Source organism: Amblyomma mixtum, chromosome 8 (genome assembly GCF_055824585.1).
Source record: "Amblyomma mixtum isolate Tamu chromosome 8, ASM5582458v1, whole genome shotgun sequence".
In the NCBI taxonomy this organism is placed as follows: domain Eukaryota; kingdom Metazoa; phylum Arthropoda; class Arachnida; order Ixodida; family Ixodidae; genus Amblyomma; species Amblyomma mixtum.
The window spans coordinates 118,062,491-118,087,290 of NC_143019.1; the positions used below are offsets into that span (position 1 = coordinate 118,062,491).

The following is a 24,800-nucleotide window of genomic DNA, read 5'->3' on the forward strand; positions in this document are numbered from 1 at the left end:
ATTATTTGGCACCAGTGCTACGCAGTACGTAACACAGCTGCCCGTCATCATCTCACCCCTATAGGTAGCGTTTTGTCTCAGACCTCTTCATTCAGCCGACACCCAGTAATGTCTGAACCGAAGACGTCATTATGTGGCTTGAAAAGGCCGCACACACCGGGAAAAAACGTTCACGGGAATGTTCTTGCAGATAGGTTGGGGTCTAAATATTTTGCTCACTCTTCTTTCCTATGATCGCCGCACAAGTCCTCAGCCATGAAATACAATGCTTAGACTGAGAGCGCTGCGTCGGTATAATTTATGATATTCCTTCAAGGAAAGGCTGTATCGAAAAGTGACCGTATTATCAAACTCCATGCCGTAAATTGACTCGAAACTTCTTTATTGCAATCGCGTTTCTTCTCTCAAGTGTCTGCTGTCTGATTATAATTTTCTTACAGGAAATGTGCAAAGGATCACTTTTTTTATTCGCTCTTTACGCCATTGGAGCACAGGCTCGTGGGAACTTTGGTGGCTACAATCCGGTCGATCCCAAGAGTGATCCCAAGTACTCCCAGATGGCAGACTTTGCCCTTATGAAGGAACCCCAAAGTATCGGTGGAACATACCTCACTGTGCTTATGGTAACTGAGGTCCAAGAGCAGGTATGTGCTTCCAAGAATTTCTGAAGCTTGGTTTCCCTTCTACAAAACCTACTGCTGGTGTGGAGCTATTGTAATTTTTATGAATGAATTTCGCCGGAAATACTGGCAGCACTCAAAAAATATTCTTGGCACAATTCAAGTAGTTTCCTAAATCCACTCTAGTGCGGTCACGTTTAAGTTTACAAGAAATGAAGTTAATGCTATGATCCGGCGTAGCTAATTGGAGTATTTTTAAGTTAACTTAGGAAAGCAAAAGCAAAACGCGGGAAACTGGTCACGGGTTTATGATTTGAGAAGGACGAATGAAAACACACATGGCACTGCCTATATTTGCGTACGTTTCGGCGCTGATCCCTTAGTACTGCTCATTCACTCATCAAGCACATTTCCCAGGTGACAGGCATCGCTCCAATTTGAGCACCGACAACCAAATTCCTGGAAAGCAAAATGTGATGAACTTACCTACCTTTCTGATCGGGGACTGGGCTGATGTCTATAACTTTTACCATAGAATTCAGCACGCCACAAGGCATTGACCGCATTTCTTCTGTTCAGCATTGTCGGCGATAGGTGCGCGATTATCTGTGACAGGTCGCTATTACTCATCGTTTATGATAATGATAGCTATACAGCCGTACGCGTCATCATCATCATCTGCCTGACTACCGCCATGTTCTTCTAATTGACCCTGTCGTTTGCAAGCTGCAACTACCGTATCCCCTCAGTGTTCTAAATTTCATTCGCCCAGCTAACTTTCTGCCAACAACTGCTACGCTTGCCTTCTCTTGGAATCCACTCCGTTATTGTTAAGGACGAGCAGTTATCTCGCCCTTGCATTACATGCACGCCGAAGCTCATTTATTCCTTTTCATTTCGAATAGAATGTCAAAAATTCAGGGGGCACTTTGACTGTCTAAAGTGTGTAGAGGCGGAAGCGTTTTCCGCGCCACCTTCGCTGTTTTTGTGGCACTGGTGGCGTCACATATATTTGAGTACTAATTACTAAGTGATGGCAAATCACTAATTAATTGTTAATTACTGATTAATGCCTTAATACTAATTAACTGCTAATTAGTGACGCTTAAGCTTCGCCTTTAGGAGTGGAACGCGACAGCGCGTTGTAGCGCAGCCAGGGAGTCCACGGAACACCACCACCCGTTCGGCGCGATGCCTTGCCCTTTGAATGCAACGCTTTTTGAGGAAAGGAAATGGCGCAGTAATTCTCTGTCATCTCGGTGGACACCTGAACCGCACCGTAGAGGAAGGGAGGTGGGAGCGAAAGAAGATAGATAAAGAGGAGCCGTAATGAAGAAAATGAAAATTGTATTTGAGGAAAGGAAATTACGCAGTAACTGTCGCACATATCTAGGTGGACACCCGTCAAAATTCGGGGGGGGGCACTTTTTTGACCTAAAGTGTGGTCACTGATGTGTGGTTAAGATGTTAAGCTTCGCCCCTAAGAGTGGAACGCGACAGCGTCTTGCAACGCTGCCAAGGAGTCCATAGAACGCCATCGCCCATTCGGCTCTACGCCTCGCTCGTCGGTAAATTGGTTTTTGAGGAAAGGAAATGTATCTGTCTCTGATTTGTCAGTGGACACCTAAACCTCGCGGGAAGGGAATGGAGGAGGATGAGAGTGAGTGAAGACACCGTATTCACTAGACGCGCCTTTGTACATTCCAAACCATCGAGCTGGCATGGCGGAGTGGATAGCGTGCTCGTCTCTCACGCCGAAGACCGGGGTTCGATTCCTGAGCTCGACCAATTTCTTAATCGCTTTTATTTATTTATATGGCCTGACTAGTAAAGCTAATTAGGCTAATTGGGTAATTAAGCACTTAATTAAGCTCAGTCCCACTTACTTGGAGCATCACTATACGATCCCTTCAATTGGTTGTATGGTTACTAGCCAAAGTGCAATTGGCCCCGTTTGAAATTCGCGCACTGTGACGTCACGACCGTTTCCACCAAATGAAAAGCGTGACATTTTCTGTCGACAACTGCTGCTTACAACGATGAGACATTAAAGGCTTCCGCCTTAATAACCCGCGTTTGTTCTCTAACGCACTCTGCCCGCTTGTGGCCTCTTAACGTTAAAAATATCATATTTCATTCCTTAGCTAGCTGCATTGTCCTTAACATAAGCTGAACCCTTTTCGTTAGCCTCCACGTTTCTGCCCCGTACGTGGGCACCGCGAAGATTCAGCTGTTGTGTACTTTTCTCTTGAGGGATATTGGTAAACTGCCATTGATGATCTCAGAGAATCTTCTCTATGCGCCTCACCTCATTCTTATACTTCTAGTTAATTCCCGTTTATGACACAGATCAGCGGTCACTACCTTCCCTAAGCAGACATACCACTTACACATACCGCACCCACTACACTTCAAGCTCCCCGCTATCTAATGTGAACTGCTGTTCCCTTGCCATACTGTTGAACATTGCTGCCATTATTGAGTACTATTATTTCAGTATGCTAATCATAGTGCTTACCGTGCGCCAAACTATTTCAAGGCAATGTCCGGTCTGCAATCTGCGATGTTGAATGTCTATATTGGTTCAAAGCTGATCACACTGTTTTCTGTGCGCCAATATATTGCAAGGCAATGTCCGACCTGGATCTGCCATCTGCCATGTTAAAAATATAGATTTCTTCAAAGGTATCCAATAGATCTTAGCCAGTCTTAAACTAAGTTGTAATTTTCCGCACACATTTAAAGAAAGTACGTCCTTGCTATCTTTCACAGTTACATACGTACGATTGTTTGTGTTGCAAGCCTCCACCTAGAGAATAATCATGCTCTGTTTATTAACTTGTCCCCAACATCGATAGTGGTCACTCATACAAATCTCTTATGTCTAACCTCGGTAAAAAGTTCGCGCTTCACTTTTTCTGTTATACAATGAGATTCACGCCTCTCTCTCTTCCTCTGATTATTGCCCACCACTTATCCCACAGCCTTTTATGATATAGAGTTACCGTGCACAGAATTCGCAGTTAATACGCCCCAGCAATATTTATCCACCTTCCCGCAAGCACTTATTATAAATTGCTTGATGCAAGCTCAAGAAGCCTTTGAGGCCTTTAATGTTTTAGCATTAGCACATCCTTCTATAGTATTGGTTTGGTTTGGTTTATGGGGCTTAACATCCCAAAGCGACTAAGGCTATGAGAGACGCCGTAGTGGAGGGCTCCGGAAATTTCTGATTTGTCTATGTGCAATTATGTTTTGGAAGTATGTGTCTGTATTTTTGTATCTTAATACACTGTTTCCCACCTGCTATGATCTTGTGTACAAGATCGCAGTATTCATAAATAAATAACTAAATAAAAATAATGGTTCTGCGTGCTGTATGTGGTTTGTATGATGCCTACCAGGTGTTGCATATCAAAACAACTTAGGCTTTTCCAGTCGGTTTTGTAAATCTGATCTTTTTGCTGCAATAACAACATTACTAGCATCAATATGTCTCTCATCTGATTAACTTGCACATGTTATGCACTCTCTGATGCTCATGTACCCGGAATAAGTAGGCCTCAAACCCAGAGAGGTGGTGTGCACGTTGCGAGCCGCTCCCAGTGGTTTTCCTAGGTCATCATTATGGCAGTGAAACCGAGGTACCAAAGCCACTGCACAATCAGAAGTTCTATCATGCCATTATTATATATGGCTTTTCCTCTCTGCCCACAAGGAATCACGCGGCAACCAGGCCCCAGAGAGTTTTTGCCTAACCATTAAATTCTGGATTGCACAGCTTCATTGTTCTTCAGGGAGAGAGGGCAGCTGTCTGGCTTTTCGAGTTAGACTCGATGATGTGCGAGCGTTAACGGCTTCGTTTTCTTACAACGTTATTGCATGTTGTACCTACATTATGGCGTTTAATAGAAGGCATAGTAGAGGACCAATAAAAAAGTTACGAAGAGGAAACCAAGGTGCCGCCTCTACGCTATGGTATCGGGGCTTCCGTTCACGATCTTGCTCTGGAGGGGAGTACTCCTCTCAGCCGCCTGATGTGAAGAAGCTGCATTGTAGTATTTCCGAAAACACTGAAAACATAATAACTCGTGGTTTTACAAATGTAGAGCGGAAATTCCCGCGGAGTAATGACGTAACGCATAGCTTATCTTGAAAGGCAAGTGCACTGTCGACTGCCAGTTTTGCGGTGATTATCAATTACAGTCAAGAAAAACGTGTTAGCAAACCGAACCGGTCTACACACGTCAACTTTTACCTTCGAAATGGGCCATGTCAGTGCTTATTTCTTCTGATAAGCTTTGTTGCAAGGTCCTTCTATACATTCCATACGGGAATGCACTGAAAGCAGCAACAGTAGACTACGTGTTACCAGCGTAGCCCGCCTCTACTCCTGCTTCTCTAAACGTTTCGAAACCCTGGCTCAGATAATTTTTAATCTGTGTGCGAAGCTTTCCCTTAGTTTCCTCTTGTTCGAAAACTTTCCATGCTTTTTACTAATCAAACCTGCATGCACGTGAAATCATCACAAAGAACCACATGCCAAGAAGTTTTCTACTCAGGATTAGTCCGGACAATAGCAGAGTGATGCTCCGAACAGAGACGCAGATAGTTTCCAATGGCGCTTGATGATATCGAATTTTTATGGCGCAAGGGCATCTGCGGCAAACAGTGCCATGGCACAAGGTATTTTCGTTTAATCAAGGCAGGTTCAAAGACCCATTGCCCAAGCATGTCACCTTGAATAAGCTCAGCACCAGACCTGGGAACCTTTGTAGCCATTGTTTCACCGGTGGGTACCCGGTGGCACTGGGGATCGAACCAAGCACCTCCCGCATGTGATTCAAAGACATCACTACATATTATAAGGGAGAGTCACCGTCGCTTTCCGGAAGACTTTAAGGATTTCCGGAGAGTAGACGAACTGCTTCATTTTAAATTTTTTACAAATACAATACTGTCCCGCAGTATTGAAACACTTGAAATACACAAAGAAAGCAGCACTTCGATCTGAGTATATCTATCCAGTGTATCGCTGGATCACTCGGCTGACTGGGCGCATTGTCTAATGAGTGTAGGCGTGAGATGCAGTAAACATGCGATTAAAATGTGATTGCTTTGGTGTATGAGGGTTTCGCGCCCCAAACCTACTCAGGCTATGAGGGACACCGTAGCGGACGGCTCCGGAAATTTCGTCCACCTTCGGTTCTTTAACGTGCAGTGACATCGCACTGTGCGCGAGCTTTTAGAATTTTGCCTCCATCGAAATTCGGCTGCTGCGGCCGCAATCGACCATCGTCTTTAATGTTAGCCGAGCGCCATAACCGCTCAGCCACCACGGCGGCTGTTAAAATGTGAATTCCGGACAATATTGCTGCTTGTTTGGAGCTACAAGAGATCGTGCAAAAAAGTCAAATTGACTGTTCTTTTTAAAGGAGCTGGAAAGAAGTGATCAGGAGGCCATAGTCAAGGAGAGTTTGCTTTTGTCCCCCACAAGTGGCTATACCGAACGTGGCTGCGGCAGCCGCGTTTCCATGGAGGCGAAACCCAACAGGCGCCTGTGTTCGGTGCAATATCAGAGCGCGCTAAACATCCCCGGGTTGTCGAAATTATTCCGGAGCACTCCACTGCGGCCCCTGTTTCTTTGTTTCTTCATTCACTGCCCCCTTTATTTCTTCCATTACGGCCCCGTTAGGGTGTCCCCCGTGGTGGTAGGCACTCACTGCCCCGTTTCCTTTTCCCAATAACCTGTTTTATTTCTCGTACCATAAACGCCCAGTGGTTAAAAGCTGAATACTTTTCAAAAACTACCAGCTTAATAATAAGTTATCAAAAGCTTCATGGCTGCACAGCTCCCTTTGACGTGTACCTAGAGTCACTGAGAGCCTAAGTAGTGTTGAAAAACTACTCCGATTTTTATATAACTATATAAAAAGAGCGGCGGCATCTCCCATCAAATCTAATAGTTTACCAGGCTTGGAGCTGCTATCGCTGGCACCTGCCTCAGGCTTCTAATTTTGGGAGGAAATTTGAGGACAAAATTCCAACTTCATTTCTCGTCACAGTTAGAACGAAGACCTACGATATAAGTATAAACTCTCGCGAATCATAAATGTAGCTTTCGTGTTTCTCCTCTGCACTAATAAAATCATAAACAGGAAGACAAACGCGATGGCCTTTCTACTTGCCATATTCGTTTACAACTGCACGTAGGTTGAAGTCATTGGGGATTTTTTTCTGAGGAACCCTGCACTCAAATGACACCACTGCCTGGTCAATTCATCAAAATTCTTGAAATTTCCTGGAAAGTGCTCTTTAGCAAACAACTCTACACCGCAAACGGCGCACCAATCATATAAATCATGCTCATAAATGTACACATGAAAATTGTCAATTTTCTGTGAGCTGCCACAGGGAAACAAATACAGTGGTGTGTTTCGCCAGTGACTTCTGTCCATGTTCTCCAACATGTTCGCCAGCATACTCAAGTAGACTGCTGTTGGCAGCATAACTTGACACATCTCCAGTGGTTTCTACAGAGGAAGAGGTGACGTTAAACTTCTAGCCGCACGCTTCAAACATGGCAGTGACTGTTCACCCTCATCACAGGTTCACCCGTATCTCTTCAACGCATTGATATTATTGTAATCCTAAAACCCTAGATTAATAATAGTTCTAAGTGACATAAGTTATCGATATCCTCTCACAAAATTAACAAGGGAGGGAAAAGCCTCAAGGTGGCTCGCTGAGCGACTTCGTGTAGCATATCTTCAAGAATCAGCACTAAAAGACATGGACTGAAAAAACGATACACAGAAAGGCGCAGTGTGTGTGTGTTCCTTGCTTTCAGGGCATGTCTTTTAGCGCTGGTGTTTGAAGATAGCCTCAAGGTTCTAGCCAATGTTTCAACAAGAGCACGTCCTCTGATGCATAGAGAGCAAACCTTGCCAAGGACATATCGCGAAATTCCTCAGGTCCTTAATCTTGCACAAAAAAGTTCAGCTTTAACGAATTTAGCCCATAAAATACAGTTCAGTTGAGATTATTTCTCTTTCAAATTAAGAGAGGGAAGTATGACAACAAGTGGTTCAGGTCTGACGAGGTCACAGTTCACTAGTACAGTCTACAGCATTGCGCAGCAGAGAAAACAAATCTCAACAGGGCAATATAGCAAAAATGGCCTAATTACATCACATATACTCGAAGTTGTCGCCTACCTTCTGCGCGAAGAGGAGCCCGATGGCTTGCCCGGATGAGTATAACGGAGCAACAGCCCACCGACACCCTAAGCTACGATCTATGCCGGTGCCACACGGAAAGCACGCTGGGTGACCGTGTATGTGTGTGGACGCCCATTCGCCGCCGTGGACTGAGTGAAAAGCTTTTACACAGCTACTTTGTTCGGTGCACCAGCGCTCGTCGGTATCAAAGCGGCCCAGCGGCGCCCCGCACGCCCGTAGCTTTTACATGTCTTGCCCCTAGAGTGATATTAAGCTCAGTAATGAGCGCTTCTTTGCTGTGGACTGTTCATCTTGCATTCTCTGTGTATATTTATGGTCATCTTTTGTTTGTTCAATCATCCCAAAGCCTCAGCAACGCGGATTGGTCACTTTGCTCGTCACCCAACGCACGAGAATTTACCTCAAACGATCGCAGGCACGCGCATCTGCTGTGCATTATTTGATAATGCATTTGCTGCTTTCGGCGACTCATTTCGAAAGTTCCGGGTCACCTTTAATTTTTGCGCAACCTTTAGCGCCAGTGAGATGGGCAGACGACAAGATTTTGTTTCATGCTTTTTACCATGCTTTTATTTACTTGTGAACGCTACTAACGCGTTTGCCTAGACCGGAAAAACAAAAAGGGGCCAAGGAAACAACTTTTACTCATATACTTATTCTCTAACTTTTTGCTGTGCAATGTATAGTCAGGCCAGAATGAAACGCGAACAGAGCATGTCAAGAAAACAAAATATTTTACCTGCCTACTTTAAGCTGAAGTATACAGCTAGCCTGATTCATGTGTCTGGGTAAAGGGCCTACTGAAATGCATAATCGAAAACAGGTTGTAAAGGAATATCTCGCTGCAAAGCAGAAATGTATGAAATATGCGTGTTCGCGTTTCATTCCGGCCTGACTGTACAATGTAGATGCGGCTATACAATAATCTGTGTGCTAAGGTTTCAATTATTTTAGTACTCTATTCGCCACAAGTTGTTTTGCGACTGACATTTTTCGACTGAAATCACAAAACGAATCGCATCGCCGCCGGCCGTTTAGAGTCAGCGCTGGGTGTTCGTCGACACTCCTCAAGCGTCGTAGGATTTTAAGTTTCGAGCGGCGTTTAATATGGCTCGCATAGTGCCAGCAATTCCAGAGTGGTCTGCATGTAGTATATCGGGCATTCAGCATAGTGGCGTGGCCGTGTGCCTGCAAGGAAGGAGTCATAACATATAAAACAGGCGAAAAAGCAGGTCTTCGCCTGGAATATTTGGCGAATAAGTCAATCGAAATGCAGCGCCGCCATAGAGTCTAGCGCTCACTTAAATCGCTCCGAGTCGCCGCTCACAGCCGGAGCCTTGAAGCCGGTTGTCAAGACGAGAAAAACCGAAATCAGCGGCGCGTTCTTTGTCTGTGAGGACGAGCACGGACAGTTAAATTCGAAATGCATGCCGAGCAGCCTCTCCTTCCTTTGCGCTCCGCATCCACCCTGTGATTCTCGCCAGCGTAGACTGCGCCTGACAGATGACCGACCACAGCAACTTATGCCGTCAGGCGACCTTTTTGTATCGACTTGGTAGCAAGCTCTGTGCCAGCCCATCAGTATATGCGTGGTCAATGTCACCAGGTCGTTTTTTTTCCTCCAGATTGTTGAAGGAACGAACTACCAGGTGACCTTCGAAACAGCTTTGACTGACTGTACTGATTCTTACACTCCTTCTAAATGTCGGGCGGTAACTGAGGAGGTAAGTCATGGCTAAGCACAGAGAACGTCTGTAGAGCCTCATTGAAGTGTGCAGAGTTCTCAGCGACATCGTTCGTTGGCATTAACGCCACTTTACAGCAATCACAGCGATTATGTGCATGCCTTATTCACATAATTTGGTCGGTTTTCAGCGTTAGCTTTCAGTTTATATCACCTAATACGTCGAAAGGGAGAATAATGTTGCATAGTTTGCACCAAATATCAAATTGAGCGATGAATCAAGCGGCATCCACACGCGAGAGGTGAAAGATCTATGTGAGGTGAAAATAAGCGCTAAAAAAAAACGGAACAGAACATGCACACAGACATAGAAATGAGACAGCTTTAAAGAGCTGAAGTCAGTCAAAAGGTAAGCCGTCCCTGCTTAATTGACATTGTCGCCAGCTGAGCACTCTGCTTAACCCTCTGCGCAAATCAGCTACCCATCACATGCAGGAGTATTTTTGGCTTCCCAAATTTTGAGGATACTAGGCAACTTGAGGAAAACCGTTCCAGAGATTTCAACGCTAATATCGATTACAACGAGAAGGAAAAGATCGCAGGTCGCTTGTGGAAGAAGCGTTACCGTAATACCGCAGTTGTTCAAGGTTACGCGAGATAGCAGAGCGACTAATATTTTGCAATAGGATAAATTACGAATATTTTATGGACTTCCAACGATGTTAACCAATTGTCGGCAATTAATATTTTGCTTATTCTACAATTAGGTCCTCTTTGCGCTCTCTTCTCAAAAAGATAAGCATAGCACATCGATGCCGACCATTGTAATTTGTGTGGTTTTGAGAGCAAAACGACTACTTCATTACAAAAGCTCAAGACCCCGGACATCACTCAAGGCTCTTTCTTGACCTTGCATAAATAAATAAATAAATAAATAAATAAATGAATGAGTAATAAAATGAATTTTAAGACGGGTCTTTATCGAAAGCGAGTGGGAAGACGGAAGCCGCGGCGAAAACAGTCTGAGGACAGCCTTGTTCAGCACGCACATACGTGGCGATAGCAATAGGGCTGAACAGCAGAGCCAGCTACGTCTTTTTCATTAGTGTTCGTCTTCTTCTTTACAATCACCCCCCGAGGAGGAGAGGAGACATCCTGGCGGCTTACGCCGACGGTAAGATGGCGTGGTTGTAAGGCTTGAGGCGCTAGACATCAATTCCATTTTATTTTTGTTTCCTTTTTTATACACTACTGTCACTTTGGCCCTTTTCATAAGACGCGGAAAATACCGGAAACCAGGGATAAGTTGAAGATATGGGCGAGGCAAGGTGCAAGAATGTTGATAGTAAATTTTATGGGCTGTATTGAAAACCTGCCGCATCTGTAGCTTTACTATTATTAAGCGCTAAAAATTCTGTAATTACTTCTTTTACTGCAACCGGTGTTAGAAATATTGTTTCATCATTTCGGGCACTCATATAGGACAGATTTACGTCACCGCTTGATGTGTCAGCAAAGAAAGAAAGTAGTCATTAAAGGCATCTGCTAGATCAGCCCCTTTTAATTCAATCCCTTCATGAAAAATTTTTATGGTCGGTTTGGAAGAATTACCGAAGATAGATTTTAATACCTTCCAAACTTTTTCAGATTGTCCACCAGTTGAATCAAATCGGTTATAAATATATTGCTTTTTAGAGAGGCGAAGTTGATTTGTGACGAAGTTCTTAAATTTTTTGAACGTTTTCTGCGCTTCAGGACATCTTCTTTCTAAAAACAGCCTGTAAAGTTTATCTCGTTTTCTTATCAACTGCAACATGTCTTTGTCGACCCATGGTTTCTTACTTTTTTTTGATTGGCAGAATTTCTTCAGTGGAAAGGGAGCGTTATTAATATCAGTAAGAATCTCTAAAAAAAGCGCTGGACATGACTAGTCTCGCGGCCGCGGAGATCCGAAGACGGCATGGGGGTTCGACAACGTAATTAACAGGGGATGTGTGCTCCTGGACGCGGTAGGGGCCCTAATACGTGGAGAATAGAAATTTCTATGACAGGCCAGGAGTACTGGTCGCTATCCAGAGCCACAAAAAGATGCCACGAGAGAATTGTGAAGTGGTGCGAGCTTGGGCGTGGCGAATTTTATGGCGAGACTGGGTGTCAGCCGTGAGTAAGCGGGCAATTCGGCAGCATTCTTCTGCGTAATGCGTGGCTTCGGAAGCAGGGGTACATTCGGAGAAGTCAGATTGATACGACAGAACTTTAACTATTGCAGCAGACGGATGGCGGCCGTGAAGAAGACAGAAAGGAGATAATCGGGTAGTGGACTCCTGAGCAGTATTATATGCATGCATTATATTCACTGTCGCCGTGGGTGCTGCTAAATCTTTCGGTGAGGCCGTTGGTCTGCGGATGATAGGCGCAAGAGATTCGATGAGATATCTGGCACTGAGAGAGCAGCGCTTTGACGACATTGGACAAAAAGGCGCGTCCGCGGTCGCTAAGCAGTTCACGAGGCGCACCGTGACGAAGGACGAACCGCTGCAAAAGGAAGGAGGCAACGTCTGTCGCTCTGGCAGACGGAAGGACGGCGCTTTCCGCATACCTCTTCAGATGATCGACCGCAACGACAGCATAACGGCTCCGGGCCGCAGTGTACAGAAGTGGGCCGTAGAAATCAATGCCGATGCGGGCGAAAGGGGTGGTGGGCAAGGGAGTGGCTGCAGCTCTCCAAAAAAAAAAACGATGAGATGCCTTTTGACGTTGACAGGACAGAGGCAGGAGCGTAGGTATTTAAGTACGAAGGTGTACATGCTGTGCCAGTAGTAGCGCAGCCGGTAACGAGTGTACGGCTTGAAAACTGCAGCCTGACCGCACTGTGGGTCGGCGTGAAACAAAGCGCATAATGGCGCGCGCAAGTGGCGAGGAATAACGAGAAATGACTTGCGGCCGTCTGAGAAGCAGTTCCGGCGGTATAGGAGATTGTCACAAACCGCGAAATGGGAAGCATGGTGGCGGAGAGAACGTGATAGAGGATCAACCGTGCAAAAAAGACAAAATTAAATAGAAGCGATCCAGGGGTCGGCACATTGCACTGTGGGCATATCGCTTATGTGAAGCGGCGGTGGGAAGGCGTCAGTTGTGGAAGGGCTGGCGATGGCGGCTGGAATTCGGCAGCGGGAGAGGGCATCAGCGTCTTGAGGCTTACGGCCGGAGGAATAGACCACGCATATGTTTTATTCGTGCAGACGAAGAGACCATCGGGTAAGGCGGCCGGAAGGCTGTTTCAAGGAGGAAAGGCAACAAAGTGCATGATGGTCCGCCACAATGTCAAAAAAGCGGCCCTAGAGGTAAGGGCGGAATTCGGCAAGTGACCATACGATGGCCAAGCACCCTTTTTCCGAAACGGGGTAATTAGATTTAGCCTTGGTAAGCGGGCGGCTAGCATAGCCAGCGACGTATTTATCGTAACCAGAGATGTCCTGGACGAGTACGGCGTCGACGCCAACACCACTGGCGTCCGTGTGAACCTCCGTAAGAGCGGTTGAGTCAGATTGCCGCAGTATAGGGAGTGCTTTGAGGCGGAAGCGCAGTGTTATAGGCATCCTCGCACGCCGGAGACCACAGTGATAAATCGGAACTTTGGATAGGTGTGCTGAATGGCCAGCAATCTAGGCATGGTCGCGAAGCCGCCGAAAGTAAGAGCACACACCTAGGAAGCTGCGCAGGTCTTTGGTGGAAATCGGCTTTGTGAAAGCAGCGACAGCATGACGTTTGGCGGCGTCGGGACAAGTGCCTTCCTTGGAGACAACGTGGCCTAAGATAATCAGCTGACGTGCAGCAAAACGTCATTTCTTCAAGATGAGCTGCAGGCCGGCGCCAGAGAGACAGGTCAAAACTTGCTTCAGGCAGATTAAATGGGTGCCACAATCGGGGGCACCAAGCCAGAAAAACTGTCCGTCGTCCTTTCAAAAGGTCGCAGGGACATTACAAAGGTCGAATGGCATCGCGGTAAATTCATACAATCTGTCGGGAGCCACAAAAGCCGTGTTCAGGCGATAGGCCGCGTCCATCAAAACCTCCGAATACCCAGAACGTAAATCGAGAGAGGAAAAGCGCTCTGCGTTGACTATGGGCGGGAGCGGATAGACGTCCTTGCGCGTAACCTTATTCAAACGGTAGTAATCAACATAGAAGCGTATGGAGCAATCTTTCTTTTTCACGTGGGCAACAGACGATGCCCAAGGGCTTGTTGAGGTCTAAATGACGCCGTTTCGAATCACTTGGTCGACCTGCTCCTCAATAGTCTGGCGCTCTGTTGCAGACACACGATAGGGGCACTGCCACAATGGGGCGTGAGCACCAGTGGTGATGCGAAGGGTTACAGTAGAAGTTCGGCCCAAGGAAGTATGGTAAGCGTCGTATGAAGAGTGGAACTAATGAAGGAGATTGCGAAGCTATGTTCTGTGCGGCGCAGGTAGGTCGGCGTCGAGGAACCGTAAGAACAATTTGGTAGAAGAGGGATCGGGCGCACAGGAAGGAGAGCTGAGCGCGTCCAGGGCGAGGTGCTGTGTATAGTCGGTCTCCTCGCGTATGGGCAGAGATGCGATGGGCCGTACACTGCAGTCATTCACCAAGGCGCAGAGCGTTAGGGTAAAAAACGGGCTAGAGACCAAAAGTATCCAGAGACCATTAGCGGTGCAGAAATCTATGGGCTAGAGTAAAAATGGCAGTGTCGGCGCAGAGAGAGCCACAAGAGAGTGGAGAGCATGGGGGAATGTCGATGTCTCCGGCGCCGAGGGCTTTAAGACAGGCACCGGGAGGAGTAGCGTCCAGCAAAGGATTGGGCAGATTAGAGAACCCGACTTCCGCTCGAGTACAGTCAATGATGTCTTCATGGAGGAAGAAAATTATCTGCTCAAAATAACAGCATGCGTAGAGGAAGGTAGCACGGCGAATTTTATTGGGTACAGGAAGTCCTGAATTCCAACTCGAGCGGTATACGCTGACGATCGCTTGAGGCACTCAGCGCTGGGCGTGCGCAGTGAGACTGCAGCAATCGCCGCCGTTACCTTCTACAACGAGGGACAAAACTTTTCCGCCATAGCATGAATCTGAGAACCGGTTTTCAGAAGCGCCATTACAGACATGCTCTCGACAGAGAGAGAAAGGAATTTTAATGAGGAAAAGGTGGAGAGGTCGGCCGGTGACAACGTGGCCCTAGCCAGCTACTCCACAAAGGGGAAAGTGAAGGGGAGGAAAAGGATAGTGCGAATGAAGGTTGATGATGGCATAATACAATGAGTTTCACGGGAGAAACTGCGATCAGATTAGGAGGTGATTTGTGAGGCCTTGAAAAGTTTGACGCTCTTAGCACAGAGACGAGCCGGAGCCAAATATGGAGCTCGCTAGAAGAGAGAGCTGACGCGTCACTCCTTTACGAACAAAGTCTTTGATCGTTGCCACAACGAGGAGGTGCAGCATCTGGCGTCAGCCCAGCAAGCAACTCAACCTGCCAGGGGTGCTGACCAATCAGGAGCCTCTGCTTGCGCAGTTTGTCGAAGCTTTGGCAGAGGGTGACGACTGCAGCAACGGTGGCCAAGTCGCGCGCTAACAGGATCTGAAAGGCGTTGCCGTCAATACCCTTCAAGGATGGTTTAATATTGTCAGGTTCCGACATGGTGAAGTTGACACGTTTGCATAGGTTAAGGATATCGTCTATGTAGCTTGTAAAGCTTTCGCCGAGCTTCTGAGACCATTCGCGCAAGCGTTGTTTGGGTAGGACTTTTCCGGACAGCAGGACGACCGAACACTTCGTAGCACGTCGTCTTGAAGGCAGAGCAAATTCAGATGCCCACCTCAATGATCCGACAAGTTATTTAGTTTTGTCTCCTCGGTCCATTTGCTTTAAACGCTCACCCGCTCGTAAGACGTGAGCCAGTCTTCGACATCCTGCCCATCGGTCCCGATGAAAATGGCCTGGGCCCGTTATCGATGGGAGCAGGCGCACATAACAACGGGGCCCACTTGAACGGCTTGATGTTCACCGTCTTCAGGAATGGCAGGTGGCGAGAAAGTACGGCTGCGGAGCTTTAGGGCTGTTACCCGGCACGTCCCTCAAATATAAGACGCGGGTATATTGTAAGGTACTGGGAGGACGGAAGCAGCGGCGAAAACAATCTGAGGTCAGCCGAGTTGACCACAGACATATGGCGATAGCAATAGGCCTGAAATGTAGAGTCGGCTTCGTCTTTGCCATGAGCGAGCGTCTTCTTCTTTAATAAATAAAAAATGACAAAAAAATACATATTGCAGGTGACTGAGATTAGAAACCGTTCCGACGCGAACAGATCAGCCTCGCTGGCCACTGCACGTGAGCACTATGCTATTGCCGCTTTTTTTTCTCTTCAACATGGCATTTGTTACAATGATGCTACATTTTATGTACATCAGCCATCTACAAACACTAGGGAGACAGTGGCACATCAACACACATCAACAACGAAGCACGAGAGGTATGCTATCGCCGCAACCGAGCACGCCTAGTTCTAAACTGCAGCACACTCTTGCACTATGCGTTGCACTTCGCCATCTTCATCAAATACATCTGCGGCGCGAACAGATGAGATCAGCTTAACCTCGATCAGAGCTTAACTTGCTTCTAATATCGTCGCCAAACGTGTCAAGGACCCAGAATTGCAAAATCATGAGCCACTTATTCTTAACAAATGGTAAGGTCGCAGAGCGACTCAGGCTATGCAGGACGCCGTAGTGACGGGCTCTGCAAATTTCGACCACCTGTGTTCTTTAACATGCGCTGACATCACTATATACTTCCCTCTGGGATTTCGCCTCCAACAAAACTCGACCGCCGCAGCTGCGTCATCAATGCGTACATACTATGTATCTTTATCCGCACATATCCCCACCCCTGCTTAGCACTCTTGATAATAATTATCAGGCTTATTACGCCCACTGCAGGGCGAAAGAAAATTTGAAAGCTTTGAATTTTCAAAACAGCTGAATTATTCTTTCTGCTTGTGCTCTGTACATTAGCATATCAATTTAAGAGCTGGAAAGTTTAGCACAATAGAGGGAAAGATCAGTAAATTCTTTGGCGCCTTAGTTACCATACATTATGCCTTTTTTGGCACTAATGTTTCAGGGACGTCCTTGCCGCGTTACCTTAATGTGCTTTTTAGGAGCGTCACAAAGACCCCAGGCCTTGACATGCCGAGTTTGCAGCCACTGTTTCATGTTAAGCAAAGAGAATAGTATGGCATTTCCATGCACTCATTCGTTTTCGTAAGTTCATTGTTGCGAGAGTTATGCTTCCTTTTTTCATCCCTGCAATGCGAATCTCCCCAAGACAATAGCGATGTCATAGTTCTATGCAAAGATCACTCATTGCCACACTGGGCCAGAATCATTAGAGAAACTCCTAGAGTAGGCGTTTGCCGAAGCTGTTTGCTTCAGTATAAGTAAAGCTCGATCTCTGGTGCGGCCTTATTGACCGCAGTTGCTAGGCAGTCACTCTCTTTTCATCTTACCCGACGTTTAGCGAATGCCAACACGAAGAGAACCCAGGAATGAACGTGATACTTCAAAAGAAAACATAAGGTTTGGTGTGGCTTATGGGTTTTTCACGTCCCAAAGCAGCTCACACTATGAGGGACACCTTAGAGAAAGGCTCAGATAATTTCTACCACCTGGGGTTCTTTAACGTGCACTGAAGTCGCAAAGTACGTGGGCCTCTAGAATTGCGCCTTTAATCGAAATTCGACCGCCGCTGCCGGGATCAAACACAACTAATAACTAGTATGTTGGCAATGAAGAAGCATTACAATTAGGGGGGGTTTTAACGGCATCGACCACTGGCGCTTGGGAGATTCAAGTCACTCTTCTTGAAAGCCACCTGCTTCCTTCCGCGCTGTGCAGAAGGCTTATCCATAACGCACAATGTTTGGTGGCGTTATTTGCCTCATGCCAATGGTCATTAACAGGGTTGGTTACGCAGCTGCCCTTCTGGTGACGTCTTGCCCTTCAAGGCAACGGGATTTTTCCTCTCCCGTAGTGGCAATTATTATCTCACTGGCCGTAAGCCAACCAAGAACTTTTTGCACGACGCCGAGTTTTTGCTTCGGTCAAGGGTTTTTGCTGTAGCGTGACATTTTGCCCGTCACCGGCAAATGATAATAATATTGTCACGTAGCAGTTGGTACAGGTAGCGCCGCGTCCAGACGGCAGAGGAACGCCAACACCGAGATGATGCCAGCGCACACCGAGACGGCCAGGATGGAACGTCGAGCTTCGTCTTCTCCAGCAGCGAACCGCGTGGCGCACGAGCTGCGTGCCGAACAGCCGCCGAGCGGCTATTGTTGTAGACGCGGCATTACACTCCCTCTCGGAAAGAGCATCGGCCCGATGCTTTAACAAGAAAATAGAGAGAAAGAAATAAAAAAAAAACACAGTAACACACAGCACTTAGTCACTGAATGTCTCGCGAAAAATAGGGCTTCATCCGCACTACATGAACAATCTCTGGTCTCTGCTGACGGCGAGTAGTCTGGGAAGCCCCATCCGGGAGAACTTCATAGGTTACGTCACTTAGCTGACGGAGAACTCGGTAGGGGCCGAAATACTGCTTGAGCAGTTTTTCGGAAAGACCACGGCGTCGAATGGGGGTCCATACCCACACTTTGTCGTCCGGGGCGAACGTCATCAGTCTGTGGCGGCGGTTGTAACGTCGGGCGTCACGGTCTTGTTGGTTCATGATGCGCACTCTTGCAAGTTGTCGAGCTTCTTCTGCGCGAAGCGTGAACTCCTGGGCGCCAACGTCGGGGTCGCGGCCATCATGGGGCAGCATTGCTTCCAACATTGTCGACACTTCGCGGCCGTACAACAGACAGAAGGGCGTCCTCCGCGTTGTTTCCTGTTGAGCCGTGTTATACGCGAAAGTAATATATGGCAGGATATCGTCCCAAGATCGATGCTCAACGTCAACATACATGGACAGCATGTCGACGAGAGTTTTGTTGAGGCGCTCGGTCAGGCCATTCGTCTGGGGATGGTAGGCGGTTGTTTTCCTGTGAGTAGTGCCACTCAGCCGCATGAGGGATTCCAAGAGTTTGGCAGTGAAAGCGGTGCCTCTATCTGTGATAATTAGTTCTGGAGCGCCATGGCGGAGGACGATGCATTCCACGAAAAATTTCGCAGCCTCGGCTGCTGTGCCGCGCTGGAGGGCCTTGGTTTCAGCGTAGCGCGTAAGGTAATCGGTGGCAACGATAATCCACCGGTTTCCCGAAGATGATGTTGGAAAAGGGCCGAGAAGGTCCATGCCAACTTGCTCAAACGGGAGTCTGGGCACTTGAACGGGATGCAAAAGTCCAGCTGGCTTGACAGGGGGTGTTTTTCTTCGTTGACAATTACGGCACGTGCGCACATAGTGTCGTACAGTCGCTGCAAGCTTAGGCCAGTAATAGCTCTTTTTGATCCGAGCCAGAGTGCGGGCGTAGCCGAGGTGACCTGCGGTGGGCTCGTCGTGACACGCCTGCAAGATTTCTTCACGGAGATTCGCTGGAACGACGAGGAGGTAGTCGCTTCCGGTTGGAGAAAAGTTGGCTTTGTACAGCACGTTGTTGCGCAGACAAAAGGAGGACTGGGTTCTTGCGAAGGGCTGGGGAACCTCCTCGGTACGTGCTTCCAGGAAGTCGATGAGAGGTTTCAACGCCGGGTCTTCACGTTGCTGACTGGAAATAGTCGCTGCGTCTACGGCTGCGATGAGAGGAAAGTCCGGTTCGTCGTCGTCGAGCGCAGCTTCGACTGGATATCTGGACAAGCAGTCGGCATCGTTGTGCTGGCGCCCTGATTTATACACGATGGACATGTCAAACTCCTGAAGGCGTAAGCTCCAACGCGCAAGGCGGCCAGAGGGATCCCGTAAGTTCGTCAACCAGCAGAGACAGTGGTGGTCGGTTACAACTTGAAAATGCCGGCCGTACAGGTAAGGTCGAAATTTTGTCACAGCCCATACCACGGCAAGGCATTCTTTTTCGGTCGTGGAATAATTAAATTCAGCACGAGACAGAGTGCGGCTGGCGTATGCTATTACACGCTCAGCACCGTCCTGCCACTGGACGAGTACAGCACCGAGACCCACGTTGCTGGCATCTGTGTGGACGAGAGTCTCCGCACGAGAATCGAAATGACCAAGGACAGGCGTGGATTGCAAGCGTCGCCGTAATTCATCAAATGCCTGCTGCTGCTGTTCTGTCCACGCGAATGGGACGTCCTCTCTTGTAAGATGCGTCAACGGTGCAGCAAGTCGGGAAAAGTTGGCAATGAACCGCCGGTAATACGCGCAAAGGCCCAAAAAACGCCGGACCGTTTTCTTGTCCGAAGGAGTGGGAAAGTTGGCGACGGCAGCTGTTTTAACAGGATCCGGCCGGACTCCACGATGGCTGACGACATGGCCCAGGAAAAGGAGCTCCTCATAACCAAAGTGGCATTTCTCGGGCTTCAACGTCAGGCCGGCAGATCTTATAGCCTGTAGCACGGTCAAGAGGCGCTGGAGGTGTTCTTCGAACGTTGGCGAAAATACAACAACGTCGTCCAGGTATACCAAGCACGTCTGCCATTTCAGGCCCGACAAAACAGCGTCCATCATTCTCTGAAATGTTGCCGGAGCTGAACACAAACCGAAAGGAAGGACCTTGAACTCATAAAGGCCATCCGGCGTCACGAACGCTGTCTTCTCGCGATCCCGCTCGTCAACTTCGATCTGCCAGTAACCACTTTTTAAGTCCAGCGAAGAAAAGTAGCGCGCGTGCCGCAGCCGGTCAAGAGAGTCGTCAATGCGTGGTAACGGGTAGACGTCTTTCTTGGTAACCTGGTTAAGCTTCCGGTAGTCAACGCAAAATCGCAGACTACCATCCTTCTTCTTAACCAAAACCACAGGCGAAGCCCACGGGCTCCTCGACGGCTGAATAACACCATCCTGCAGCATCTCTTTGACTTGTTCAGCTATGGCTTCACGCTCCCTCAGTGAGACACGGTATGGGTTTTGTCGAATTGGTCGGGTACTGTAGTCCGTAATGATGCGGTGCTTAGCGAGAGGCGTCTGTTTGACTGCCGACGTAGACGAGAAACAGTCTTGGAACTGATGCAGTAGGCCGACTAGGCTCTCCCTATCGGCTGGGGGTAAGTCTGGGTTCACGTCGAGGATCAGCTGAGGTGTGCAAGAATTGCACGTTTCGCTCTGGAGGGCAAGGCAGTCGTTAATTTCAGCGATTCCCTCGAAGTATCCGACCGCAGTGCCCTTGGCGATGTGTTGCCGTTCGGTCCCGAAATTCGTTAGAAGGACATCTGCCAGGCCGTTCCGTAGCGTGACGATACCCCTCGCGATGCAGACCCCATGAGAGAGCACAAGCGCAGTGTTCTGTTCTGCTACGCCGTCAGCACTGCACCGGTCGTCACAAATGACAGTAACGAGGGCACAGGATCGCGGAGGCACGGTCACATCGGCGTCGATTATGCGCAGGGCCACTCTGCGTGGTTCGGTGTCGGCTGAAATCGTTCCAGGGGTCGAAAATGTTACCAGACGATCAGGAAGGTTTATGATGGCACCATGCTCACGCAAGAAGTCCATTCCGAGGATCAGGTCTTTGCAGCAGTGCGGCAGAACAACAAAAGTGCCAACAAAAGCAGAATTGGCAATGGTGACTCGAGCAGTGCATCTTCCGACAGGCGTCATGAGGTGACCGCCAGCAGTACGAATTTGAGGTCCATCCCATGCTGTCTTTACCTTGCCGAGGCGATCCGCGAGGTGCTTGCTTATTATCGAAAAGTCCGCGCCTGTATCAACTAAAGCAGTCACTGGGTGCCCGTCAACGTGAATGCGGAGGTCGGCGCTAACTGCATCGGTGTCAGGGAAACTCGGGTTCACAGAATCGGGCTGCGGCGGCATCGGGATCTCGGCATCGCGCTCCGGCGGCGTTCGGGGGTCTTCGTTATATCCGCTGTCAGCAACCTTCCCCCCTGAGGTCGCCGCTTTCAGTTTCCCCGGCGCGGGCTTGGAGACCGGCCCCGCCGTCCATCTGGGAAAGCCTGGCGGCTGGGCGACGTGATGCGTGCGGGAGACGGAGATCGGGGTCGGCAGGTAGAGGTGGTGTCATGGGCAGCAAGGTACTCATCTATTTCGTGGGGTCGCTCACCGAAACGGGGACAGGGAGCGTCACGTGGGAAACCCCGGAGGCCGATTTCACGGTAGGGGCAACGGCGATACAGGTGGCCGGCTTCCCCGCAATGGTAACAGAGCGGCTGCTGATCAGAAGTGCGCCAAACAGCCGCCTTCCGGGCCGGTGGACGCATGGCAGGTCCTCGCTGAGGCCGCTGGTAGAATGACGGTGACGGAGCGGTTGGCGGCGGCGGGTGGTACGGCAAGCGTTGCACAGGTGGCAACTCGGAACGGAGAGCCGCGGCGTAGCTCATGGGGCGTGGCTCCGGCATGACTGGAGGAGGCGGTGAAAATGCTTGGCGAATCTCGCCGCGCACAACCTCGGTAAGAGCCGCAGCCGTCGGATCAGAAGAGGCAAGGGTCAGGTTCTGGAGCTCTTCACGGACCACCGCGCGTATGAGCTCACGCAGCGACGCATTGTCGCTGGACACGCTCAAAGAAGCCGCACTGGCGCTTGGCTCACCGCACAAGGAGTCATTTCGGCGGCAGCGCTGATGCAAGGCCCGCTCAATGGCGGTCGCCTCTTTGATGAAGTCGGCTACCGTCTGCGGGGGATTGCGGACCAAACCAGCGAAGAGTTGGTCCTTCACACCTTGCATCAGGTGGCGGAGCTTCGTGGATTCCGCCATATCTGGGTCAGCGCGCCGACAAAGACGGGTCACGTCCTCGGCGAACATGGCAACGCTCTCATTAGGCTTTTGGACGCGGGCGTCCAGGAGGCGCCGCGCACGATCCCGGCGGTCCGTGCTAGCAAAGGTGTCCCGGACCTGCTGGCGAAAGGTATCCCAGCTTTGGAGATCGGCCTCCCTGTTCTCGAACCAAATCTTGGCTCCGTCTTCGAGGGCGAAATACACGTTCCGCAGCTTCTGCGCAGGGCTCCATTGGTTGAAATCGGCAACCCGCTCAAACTGGTCAAGCCAGTCTTCAACGTCTTCGAAGGTGACGCCATGGAAGCTGGCTGGCACGCGGGGTTGCTGGAGCGTCAAGTGTGAAGCGCTAGCCTGCGCCATGGTGGTATGCTCACCAGGTCGATGAGTGCGTGTCTCTTTTGGGAGAAGACCAAACTCTGGGACCAGTCCCAGGAGGCGGCGGCTGCTGCGGTGAACGGGCGTGCAGACAAGGGGTAGCTGGTCGGGACTCGATGAGCGGCTGTCTGAAGAGGTGTTGGACATGGGACGTCGAGCCCGCAACCTCCACCAGTGTCACGTAGCAGTTGGTACAGGTAGCGCCGCGTCCAGACGGCAGAGGAACGCCAACACCGAGATGATGCCAGCGCACACTGAGACGGCCAGGATGGAACGTCGAGCTTCGTCTTCTTCAGCAGCGAACCGCGTGGCGCACGAGCTGCGTGCCGAACAGCCGCCGAGCGGCTATTGTTGTAGACGCGGCATGGTTTTGGTCACATCGAGGTAAAAACATTAAGTGAGGCATCTGTGAAGCGGAATTGTATCTTCCATGCGTGACCCAGGAGTTGTAATCTTTCTCTTTTTCAGGCCCAACAAATTTGCACTGCGGTAATCTATGAAGAGCTCATGAACGATAGCTGGGAATTGACTAGCCTCGAATGCAAATCAATAGTTTGAAATGACGAAAGCTATATTGAATTTTCCTGAAAATCTTCAAACTATTATCTGCTCTTTGGGAACAGGATACCCTCCGAAGATTTTCTTCTGAAATGAATAAACTGGCGTTTGAAAAAGTGACAGATGGTTGAACTTTTCAGTTTGATGCGAAAACGAAACTGTAGCTATAGTTTTGCACTACATAACAAAATCCCGTACCTGATATCGCGCCGCCAGTGCAGCGCACTCAAGCGTAGTGCCACGGTCATTCATCTCCCAACAGGCGGCGTAGTTCCTCCGAAATGCTACCCTGCGCTCTGACATTCTGCATTCATTCTGAACACTTGTCGCGCTACGCTTCATTCAACCACTGCTCCACCTTTGCTGTTTCGCAACTACTACTGCATTCAATCTCCCCTTCATTCCGTACAATTCTTACTCTCCTGGGACCGTCACACATTCTGCGAACTCTACGTTATATGGACGTCTATGTAAACGCCGCTCTTCCTGTTTCTCACGTCGCATACCAGCTTTCGCTATGGCAGAAAAGCTACTTGCATAGAAACATAAAACGAGGAACGGTTAAATTTCCTCCTCAAAATCGCGATAAAAAAGCGAAGTCATTATTTGCAGCGGTTTTCTCTGGATATGGACCGTAAAGCAGTTAATAGCGCATTGCTACATGGTTTATCAAGATAGAGAGAAGTATATACCCACAACAGCGCATTCGGAATCTTCCCTTGCTTTGAAGCATCCACTAGACAGGAGCATCGTGTAATAATTACATTGTAAAAGTATGGCTGAAAACCTGAAGTTTATTATAAAAGAAAAAAATCTACGTACAGACGGCGAACGTACAGAGGGGCTAACTGTCTATCACCTCAACAAAAGGAGCATTTGCCTAAAAGCTAAAAACCGAAGCTTCAACTGTGGCTGACACAACGTGTCTTGGATCCCAACGCATGGTGACTAGAGATGTGAAGGCCTATGGAAAAAAAAAGTTTTTTTTTCGTTTTCTTTTTTGCAGACGAGAAAGAATGAAAAGAAACATCGAAAATTTCACAATGCAGTTTCAAGGTTTCATAATTGCTTGCTTTTAGTTTAGGTTTTTGTTTTTGCTTTTACAACGTGCATTTGAGCGTTTGGAGAGCAGTCGTCATCGCCGGAGCCAGGTGGTGCTTTTAAAACGTTCGTGGGGCGAGTACGCGGGTTGAAGGCCAGCTGACGTATAAGACCCAGGCTTGAGTTAAAAACACAGTAATACTTGAAATCACAGCTGAAGTAGAATAAAATGGTTGAAATTTCTTCAGCGCGACATACACAGCATAAATAACATAGGCTGCTGTGCATGTAAGCGGTTTTAGGCAAATACAAGCCTAGCTTCCTGATTTCCAACGTAGCAGAGTACAGGACATCCGCAGAAATATGGTCCAGGAAAGGGCTCTGGGAGTCAGCGAAGCTCGT

General features: G+C 48.6%; 1 pseudogene; it reads left to right on the forward strand.

Moving 5' to 3' along the window:
* Positions 1-443: 443 nt before the first annotated feature.
* On the forward strand, positions 444-23,387 carry LOC149334080 (cystatin-1-like; annotated as a pseudogene).
* Positions 23,388-24,800: the final 1,413 nt, after the last annotated feature.